Raw genomic sequence first — 10878 nt, forward strand, 5'->3', positions numbered from 1 at the left:
GATGATGGAGACCTTGCACTCTAGACTTGATATGTTAAGAAGACTAACATCGATATTTTATCTTTTCTTGATTGAGACGAGAGAAGAAAGAGCTGGACCGATACAACTATAGCCAATCCTTAACTTTCTGTATATTCTACCTGATGCTGCCAAAAATCTGCACATGTTGATTCCCTAGCTTAAGGACAAAAGAAGCACATGGACAAAAACTCCGGTACATGAAACAAAGCAACAAGATATGACTTCGTCGCCCTCCGATACTTAAGTTAGCGAGAGGGAAACATATAAGCATAAGGCTATAAATTGAATGTAAAAGCATACCTAAATAATGATCCGAGGCTTTATATTTATAGAGGTATATAGTACACTTGTAGTAGGATTAAGTAATGCACTCCTAGGATAGGTCAATTAAGCATCCTTATTTGATTAAAGCGTTGTAAACTGTTTGAGAGTATTTCCATACCTAAAAGTTGTAATTTGATAAAAGTTGTGAGATAGAGTGTTCGGATAAGCAAAAAACTTTGATGATAGAGTCCTATTAGATTACCAACATCAATTATTTCATTAATAGAACTAAATAACCTCCTCAGGTTGTCCCCAAGGAGCCTTAACTCCGACGAATGGAGACACGTACGTCAGAATACCTTGAGCTCACTCATTGGGGAGTGATCATGGGGAATACCAAAATTAGGAACATCCAGATATAAAGAGAGGAAAAAAGGATAATGAGGGACACGATATGTCCAAAGGCTTCAAGGCCGAGATTGAGCACACTCACACGAGCCCTAGGATGTTCTAATCTAAAGAGAGAGTGACTTCGAGCCCAATCACATAAACTCGAGGATGTACTAGCCCTAGAAGAGTTTTTGAAGTTATCATGACTTTGAGCATGAGGTCGTGAGTGATCGGGTCGTACAAAATTTGTACACATCACTACCAATTTCCTTAACAGAGAGAAAGAAAGCAAGGTTGGTGGGCAGACTTTTTTTAGGAGAGAGAGAGAAGAAGCTTCATTCCATCCAACTCTTCAATGAGAAAAGTGTTTAGCCGAAGCTTAAAAGAGGTTTAGGCGATTAGTCTTTCTCCTGATCAATGGGAATTAGTGATGAATCCATGCCCACCGTTCGTAGGAAATTGCTATCCGTCGTACATTTCTACAATTTACTTTTCAAACTTTGATGAAAATCATTGAGGCTATTATGCATGTTTGGCACCTTAAATTACGTTATGTTTAGAAATAATTAGAAAGGGTAAAAAGTAACAAATGTTTTAAAAATCAAATCAGATCATTGGTTTGATCTAAAAATCCAAGAATCGATCAAAAACCTAACTTGTGTAACATTCACATGCTGGGATGTTCAATACATGTGCCAAAAGGAAATATGAGTAAGACGGAAGTAAGATCATAATCATGCATGTTTATAGGTTGTCCAATAGTCCATGGTTTTTCCTATTACAACTGAAATATGACAAGAAAGAATTTTGTTGAGAATCAAACTCTTTCCCTAATTTACAGAAGGAAAAACGTATTATCAAAACACCTTTTTTGTAAGTGGGAATGTTCAATTGGATGTTGACATCTGTCTTAAGTAATGACCGATAGATTGAATGCATCTATTGGTATGGTTTTATTCTTGGATGCCAGTTCAGTGTGAGACAGATGTGATTCTTCATTTTCTTGGTTTTAATGAGAGAAAGTTCTAGAGAGTTTTAACTCTCGCTAGCTAAGGTTTTAGTATATGATTCTTTCTCTTGAACATCTCATTTGAGATTTGGTTCTAATGTTTTCTAACCATTAATACTTGTATTTTCTTGAGTGAAAATAGAAAAGAACGAGAGGGTTCTTGTGCTGTATTTTCAGAGAAGAGATCTGGGGTTTCTTTTGTGATTCCTGGTAGATCTATTGAGTTTTTGATAGAGATAAGTCTCTAAAAATTGTATCTAAATATTGTTTTAACTTTGTCAATTTTGCTACTACTTTTAAGTCTTTACAGTGCAACCGAGCTATATCAATTTTAATGGATGCTCAACAGGAGATTAGGTCACCGAACCATTAGGGTTTTGGCCGAAAAATTCTCTGTGTTCGATTTAATTTCTGCGAGTTTTACTTTGTGCTGTGATATAGAACAACTATATCTTGTGTTTAATATTGTGTTTGGGCCTTTTTAGTGGTATTAGAGCACTAATTTGAGTACAAGATACATGGATCTTGGAAGAAAGGACCGATTTACAGTGGATCTAATATTTGTGATGCGAACCCGGTTAGCACGATCACTAATGAACCCACAAAAGATTGTCGAACCTTGGAAAAGCCAAGAATTAACCCCTGTTTATGGATTTGAATCCCAAGATGACAAACCAAGCAACCCCACAATAATAGAAATATGAAAGACCTCTTGATCACGCAACCAAAGACTCATACCTGGATTTGAACACCACAAGGAAGCATCTTGATAAGTTCAAAATTGTTCTAAGAAGAACAAAACTGGAAATCAAGAATTGCCTCTCAAATTAATTCTCAATAATGTCAAAAGTTGTTCTTACAATCAATATGAGAAAGTATTTATACCAACCCTAAAAATATTGTTTTGGATGGAAATTATGCTTCAAATACCCAAAAATAATAATTAGAATCAAATTTTATGGAAACTAGATAAGTTACCAAAAATTGATAATGCATCCAGAAATTTGTACTATGCGGTCACATAGTATAAATCAATGCATTCGCATAGAACAAATAGTCAGCCTTTGTTTTGTTTCAGTAACAGCTTATGCGATCGCATATTTATTTTTTGACTTCCTTCTTCTCGTGCGAAATTTCGTGTGGATTTTGAATTGTTCTCATGAGCGAAAATCCGACACCCAAGCTAAAAGTTATATCCATTTTAATCCACACTACTCATTTTCCATATCTTCCATATCATCCACCTATATCACATTGATCCAAAGCTTTTCGGCCTTCAACCCCAACATGAAACTTGCTCAATTTTGCATCCCGAACATGGTGTCATTAATAGTGGCTTTGACGAGCATCCCCATAACCTCTTAACTTGTTTTACTCTTGATCGCATAATAATCAACGGGTCTTCATTCGGACTTACGCTCATGATTCCTACATCTTGGATCACATAAATTTGGATATGTTACTTAGCAGAATTGAAGGATATTGAGTCTTTTATAAACTCACTGGGTGAGATCTTTTCAATTTTGTAAAATTTGCTTTTCAAAATATAAGATGTCTAGATTTTTCCCTTGATTTACAATACACTGAGATCCCCTAGAAACTAATCTTTGTCCAAAGGCCTTGGGAATCTGAAATAAATCTAGTACGAGTCTGTATTAGGATGATCTTGTAGGAGAAATCACTGAAGCATAATTTTGTGATCTTTGATAATGTGTTCTTCAGATTGATTTGGTTTCCATGCCCTTTCTGTGTTAAAACTAGTAAAAAAAAATTTTGTTACTCTGATACGTGATTAAAACTTGTTGTGTTGTATTCTTTTGACTGATACATGTGTACTCTGTGTTGTACTAAATTGGCTTCTACTAAGTTTGAGGTTATACAATTTGATGAAAAATGTGATTTTAATATGTGGGGTCAAAAGAAGGAAGCTATCCTCATGCAAATGAGATATGTTAGGCCTTAGATGATAGTTGGCCCCCTGACATGTTCCTACAAAGAAAAATGAACTTAAAGAGGTTACCTAAAGTAATATTTTCTTGTACCTATCTAATAATGTGATAAGAACTATTGGTGAAATCAAAACTGCTTTTGAACTTTGGACCAAACTTAAAACCCAATATGTAACTAAGACTATCCCAAACAAATGTTATTTGTTAAAGCAACACTTTTTCTTTTAAAATGGTTCCCTCAATTGATTTGGATGACAACTTGAATAGGTTCACTAAATTGACCGAAGACTTAGCCAACTGTTATGAAAAACTTTCAAAAGATCAACTGGATGTAGTTTTGTTGAACTCCATTAGTGACATTTATAGAGACATCAAGGTTTCTTCAGAATATGGGAGGGCTAAACTTACCACTGATGTGATTTTGAATGCCCTAAGGAATAAAGCACTAGAAATTAAATATGAAACTAAAGAGAATCATAATGGCGATACTCTGTTGTTAAGAGGAAAGGTTTCTAGTAAACCTAATTATTACTCTAAGACCTTTAATGAAAGTAAAAACAAATGGAGTGAAAAACAAGGCTAAGGATAAGAAATATTTCTACTGTGGTAGGGCCATTTTATTAAAGACTGTTATAAAAAGAAAAATGAAACAAAAGAAAAGAAAGTTGATGATGGGAATGATGCTTTAGTCTACAATAAAAACAAGGTTGAAAATGGGTTGGTCATTGTTAATGTTGGAAAGAAGCTAGGAGATGAGTAGATCCTTGACTTAGGGTGTTCTTTCCACATGTACCCAAATAAGAATTGTTTTCTTGAATTTGAAAAAAAACTGGTGGGCAAGTTATAATCAGTAATAATATGACCTGTATGGGACAGGACCATAAAACTGTTACTTGAAAATGGTAATGTCCTATTTTTGAAAGAAGTAGTAATGCTCTAGACTTAGAAAGGAATTTGGTGTCTTTAGGAATGTTGAATGATATGGAGTATGACACTAAACTGGGTCAAGGACATATAAAAATTTTTAAGGGCAATGACTTAATCATTAGTACCCTTAAGAGACATGGTCTCTATGTTCTTAAAGCAAAACCTTTACTTTGCTTGACTGCAGCTGCTTTAATTGAAACTTTACCTTTGCATAATTATGGTATGAAAGACTTGGCCATATTAGCAAGAAAAGTCTAAAAGCTTTACAAAATAAATGAGTGTTTGAAAATCAAAATCTTGGTGATATTGGCTCTTGTGAACAATGTGTAATAAGAAAACAAGTCAAGCTTATCTTCTAGCCTGGAATTCATAAATCTAAACAAATATTTAGTGTTTGCATGCTAATTTGTGGGGTCCTACTTTTGTGTGCACCCTATCTAGCTTTAAATATTATCTTTTAATCATTGATGATTACTCAAGGAAAATCTTATTTTTCTTATAAAGTTAAAAGATGAAACTTTTTCTGTTTTTAAGGATTGAAAAACACAAATTGAAAACCAAACTGACAATAAAATAAAGGTTTTGATAACTAACAATGGTATGGAATTTTGTAATTATGAATTTAATAATTTCTGTAAAGAATGTGGCATATTAAGACATAAAACAATCCCCTATACCCCTCAATAAAATAGCATAGTTGAGAGAATGAATAGGACCTTATTAAACAAGGTAAGATACATGCTTTTGAGCTTAGGCTTACCTAAATTATTTTGGGGTGAAGCTGTAAAAACTGCTGTATACCTTATTAATAAAAATCCCACTAGTGCTCTAAATTTTGATATTCTTGAATCTGTGTAGTCTAAAAATCTTGTTATCTATTCACACCTAAAAATATTTGGTTGTGCTGCATATGCTCATCAAAATTTTGGAAAATTAAAACCTAGATCACTCAAATGTGTTTTATTGGGTTATGGTGAAAATGTAAAAGGCTACATATTATGGGTAGTTGCAATGAATGATGAAATGTCCTCACTCCTTAAAAACAATACTTAGGACTAGTTTGAAAGGCCAAAGAATCATAAATTGATTGATTGTAAATGGATTTACAAAATAAAAGAAGAAAAAGTGAAAAACAAAATATAACACTAGACTTGTAACAAAACGTTTTACAGAAAAAGAGAGTGTAAATTATAATGAAATTTTCTCCCTTGCTGTTAAGTACACCATGTTAGATGCATTCTTGCAATTGTTGCTTAATTTAAGTAGGAAATTGATCAGTTAGGTGTCAAAACTACATTCCTTTATGGTAATTTAGATGAAAAAATCTATATGAGACAAGCTATTGGTTTTATAAAAGGTGACTTTGAAAATATTGTATGTCTGGTAAAGAAATCTTTATATGATTTAAAACAAGTTCCAAGACAACGATATAAAAGATTTGACACTTTTGTCTTAAAACTTGTTTTTCAAAGAAACAATTATAATACATGCCTTTATTATAGAGGTAATAGAGGTAAAAATTCTCTATACTTAGTACTTTATGTTGATGATATGCTACTTGCCAGTTGTGATAAATCTAAAATTGAGTACATTAAATAGAAACTTAATTCTAAGTTTGATATGAAGGATCTTGGGGTTGCCAAAAAGATCCTTGGAATGCAGATTTTTAGAAACAAAGAAAAAACATGTTATTTTTGAATCAACGTGACTACGTGGATAAAATTTTGAAAAAAAATTAACATGTTTGATTGCAAACCTATAATTTTGTCACTTGCTAATCATTTTAAACTTTCTTCTAATTTCTGCCCTAAAACTAGTGAGGAATTCGATAGAATGTCAAAAATTCCTTATAAGAATGTGATTGAATTTGTTATATATTTGATGGTATAGACTAGATTTGATCTTGTTTTTAGTATTAACATACTTAGTAGATTAATGAGTAACCCTAGCGAAGAACGTTGGAATTCTTTAAAATGGCTCTTAAGATATCTGCAAGGTATATCAAACTATGGTCTTGTGTTCAAAATGAATAAAGAAGGGGTAATCTTAAAGTTCTATACAGATTCAAAATTTGCTAGAAATAGAGATAATAGAAAATCAATTTCATCCTATTTCTTTACCCTATGTGGTACTGTAATTAGTTGAAAATCTTAATTTCAAAAGATTGTAGCTTTGTCCTCAACTGAAGCGAAATATATTGCTACTTCTGGTGTCTCTAAAGAAGGTATTTGGTTAAATAGACTGCTAAAAGAACTTGATTTTGTTGGTGAAAATGAAATTTTGTATTCTGATAACCAAAATGCTATACATCTGCATAAGACCCCCATGTTTCATGCTAGAACTAAAGTCATAGACGTTAAATATTATTTTATAAGAAACATAATTTCGAAAGGAATTTTGAAAACTGGCAAAGTTTCTACTCAATTAATCCCTCTGATATGGGAACAAAGATAATAACTCTAAACAAGTTTAGGAATTGTTTAAAGATATTATCTATTGATACGTTGTGATGATTATAGGTACTTGGAGCCCTGGCTGCACTATGACCTAAAAATTAAGGTAGCAAGGTGGAGAATGTTGAGAATCGAACCTTGGTTGATGTGCTCTCTAATTTTCAGAAGGAAAGACGTATTATCAAAGCACATTTTTTGTAAGTAGGAAAGTTTCACCGGATGCTAACATCTATCCAAGTAATGACCGTTAGATTGAATGCATCTATTGGTATGGTTATATTCTTGGATGCCGATTCAGTGTGAGATGGATGAAATTCTTCATTTTCTTAACTTTAGTGAGAGAATGTTCTAGAGAGTTTTAACTCTCATTGGCTAGGGTTTCAATATGAGATTCTTTCTCTTGAAATCTCATTCGAGATTTTGTTCTAATGTTTTCTAGCCATTGATACTTGTATTTTTCTTGAGTGAAAATAGAAAAGAATGAAAGGGTTCTCGTGTTGTATTTTAAGAGAAGAGATCTGTGGTTTCTTGTGTGATTTCTGGCAAATTTGTTGAGCTTGTGATAGAGATAAGTCCTTGAAAATTGTATCCGAATGTTGTTGTAACTTTGTAACTTTTATTGTTGGTTTAAAGGCTCTATAGTGCAACCGAGCTATATCTATTTTATTGGATGCTCTACGGGAAATTAGGTGTTAAAAGGGTTATGGTACCTTTGGGGCTTCGGCCAAAAAATTTTCTGCATTCGATTTAATTTCACGATCAAAACAAAGTAGGGAGAGGGTTGTATATATATAACATACATTAGGTCATAGTAGTGGGCCCAAGCCTAATATAGATAAGTAAGTGGGTTCGGTATCACTAATTGAGCCGACCAAGGAAAAAGGTTTTGGGCCATGAGCATACTAAATAAAGTAGGCTACTTTTAATGGCCTACTTGGTTTTGGGTCGGGTTGTCTTCATTGAGGCATCATTCATTCAGTCATTTGATCGATGCCAATTGAGAAAATATACCGAGTTACATCATTACTCGGGAGGTTGTTTGACAACAATTTGCCTAACAAACCTCCACCTTGGTGTCAATAAACCTGCAAGGAAACATTATTACTTGTTAGTACCAATTCCAAAAGTGTTAACCGATAAAATTGAAAATTAGTTACCTCCACTGATGTTTAGAAAGTCCTTGCAACTTCTAAATTTTACCAATGGCAATATCTTAGTGCCCATGTTTGAAAGATTATATTGTATATGTATCTTTGCAAGTCTTACCACTCCTTGTGAGACAATATCTCTAATAAATTGTAGCCAATATCAATGTGCTTGGTGTGTTCAAGAAAAATAGGATTTTTTCATAGATGTATAAAAGATTAACTATTTGAATATACTATAACATGATCATTTAAAACATAAAGTTCATGAAATAAATCTCTGAGCCACAAAACTTCTTTAATTGATTTAGTGGTAGCAATATATTCTGATTCAATCACACTAAAGTGTGGAATCTGATCTAATGCAAACCATCAAATACATAATAGATCCAATTACATTAGAGTATGGAATCCTACTCATTTATTTTATTTCTTTTTCATCACATGGAGCCAGATCTTTAGATAATATAAAATGATTAGCTAAAAGTAATGTACGAGGTTGCAATCATGCATGCTAAATCTTTTCAGTACATTTGAAACATAAAAGGACTAATGCAAAAACAAAGGAGAATTTGACCTATCTCTTTCAATTTTTATACCTAGAATTCTCTTGGCTTTACCTAAATCTTTCATGTCAAATTCATCATTCAACTTTGTTTTTATCTTGCCTATCCATTTAGGTGATGAACCAGCTAAGAGCATATCATCCACATATAGTAATAAAAAGACAATCATTATTAACATCATCATATTGAAAATACAAACAATGATCTAGTTTACTCATTTAAAACCCTATAATGAGTACAAAAGAATCAAATCTTTTATATTACCATCTAGGTGATTGGTTTAAGTCATATAAAGGCCTTTTTAAAAAACACACATGATTAGGTATTATTTTATCTTTAAAACCTTTTGGTTGATTAATAAAGTTTTGCTCATCAAGTTCACTATTGAAAAAAAACAATTTTTACATCAAATTGTTTAGGTTCCCAGTCAAATTGTGCAACTAATGCAAGCATAGCTTTAATAGTGGTGTATTTAACAACTGGTGAAAAAAAATCTCGTTATACTCAACCTTTCCTTTTGTGTATACTCCTTGGCCACCGACCTACCTTTAAATCTTAAGTGTTCAGATGTGCTAGTACTCTCTTTAACCTTAGAAACCCACTCACAGTTAACTATAGAATTATTCTAAGGTCTAGGTACTAGTTCCCAACTTCAATTATTTTCTAAGGAACTCATCTCCTCTTTTATTGCCTTAAACTACTCTTCAGATTGTTAACTTTTAATCTCATCCTCAAAAGTTTTTGACTCTCTATCAACTAACTCATCATAGCTTAGGTGAGCAAAAGCTAACTCAGACTCATATCCAAATCTTATAGGTGCTCTCGACTATCTTCTATCTCTATCCTCAGCTAAATTATAATCGATTAAAGGGTTCTATTTCTCAGGATGCTCTTCTATCACTACGTCTTCTCTATTCTCCACCTCAGGTTGCTAAACTTGAGTTCCCACCTCATTAGGAGTGGCATGGATATATGTGCTAAGTCTTTATAACTCTACCTTCAACTAATATCTCTCTCTTCACCTTTCTCTTCTTCATTCACAGGTATAAATTCAATCTTAAGACAATGTATCTCAACCTCACTAAACATGACATTTTTATTCACAATGATCTTAACGCCCCTTTTGGATTCTGTCCCATAACCTATAACCCATGACACTCTTGGGTTGACCTAGAAAAACACATTTTCTGGCTTTTAATTCAAGCATTCCCCTCACTGTGATGAGAAAATGCAACACAGCTAAAAGTTCTAAGTATATAATAATCACTTAGTTTACCAGACTATTTTTCCTGAAGAGTACCATTTTTCAATTTAGCAAATGTAGTCAAATTAATTAAATAACAAGCAATCATAACAACTTCACCTAAAGAATTTGGGATACCAAAACTTAATATCATACAACGCATTTTATCAAGTATGGTTCTATTCATCATTTTCGCTACCCATTTTTCTAGAGAGTGTAAGAAACAATCTTATGTCTTATTATTCCATTTTTTTGCACATATTGTCATATTCAATGTTACAAAACTCTAGACTATTATCAGTTCTCAAAAACTTAATCCTCTTTCTAGTGTGATTTTCAACTTGTCTTTTCCAATTATTAAAACTGTGAAAAGCATCATACTTATTTTTTAGAAGATAAACCCACACTTTTCTCGTGTAATCATTAATGACAGATAAGAAGTACATATTCCAACTTGAAGTGGGATTACTAATAGGACCCCACATGTCTGAATGCACATATTTAAGCATACCTTTAGTTTTAATGGAGACAAGTGCACCCTTAACTAGTTTTAGAACTCCATTTCCAATTTTAAAGGTGAAGCCAGCCTTTTCAAGTCCTAAACAGTTCATGAATGTACCTAACATCTTTTAAAGTATATAAAAAACCAGCATCAAACTTTAAGATAATATCACCAATTTCAACAACGGTATAAGTAGAATTGTCACATAACACAACATTCCCATCATTTGATTCATGAAGGTTTTAAACCAATCCATTTGTGATGTTACATAAAAAAAAAAACACCAAAATCAAGTATCTACTATTCAAACGAGGATTGGCACTTAGATTCAATTCAACAAGTAACCAACAAAACTTGTAATCTATAAACTTCACCATCATCAACATTGGAAGCAGAAGCCAACACATTT

Source organism: Olea europaea, chromosome 3 (assembly GCF_002742605.1).
Source record: "Olea europaea var. sylvestris chromosome 3, O_europaea_v1, whole genome shotgun sequence".
In the NCBI taxonomy this organism is placed as follows: Eukaryota; Viridiplantae; Streptophyta; class Magnoliopsida; order Lamiales; family Oleaceae; genus Olea; species Olea europaea.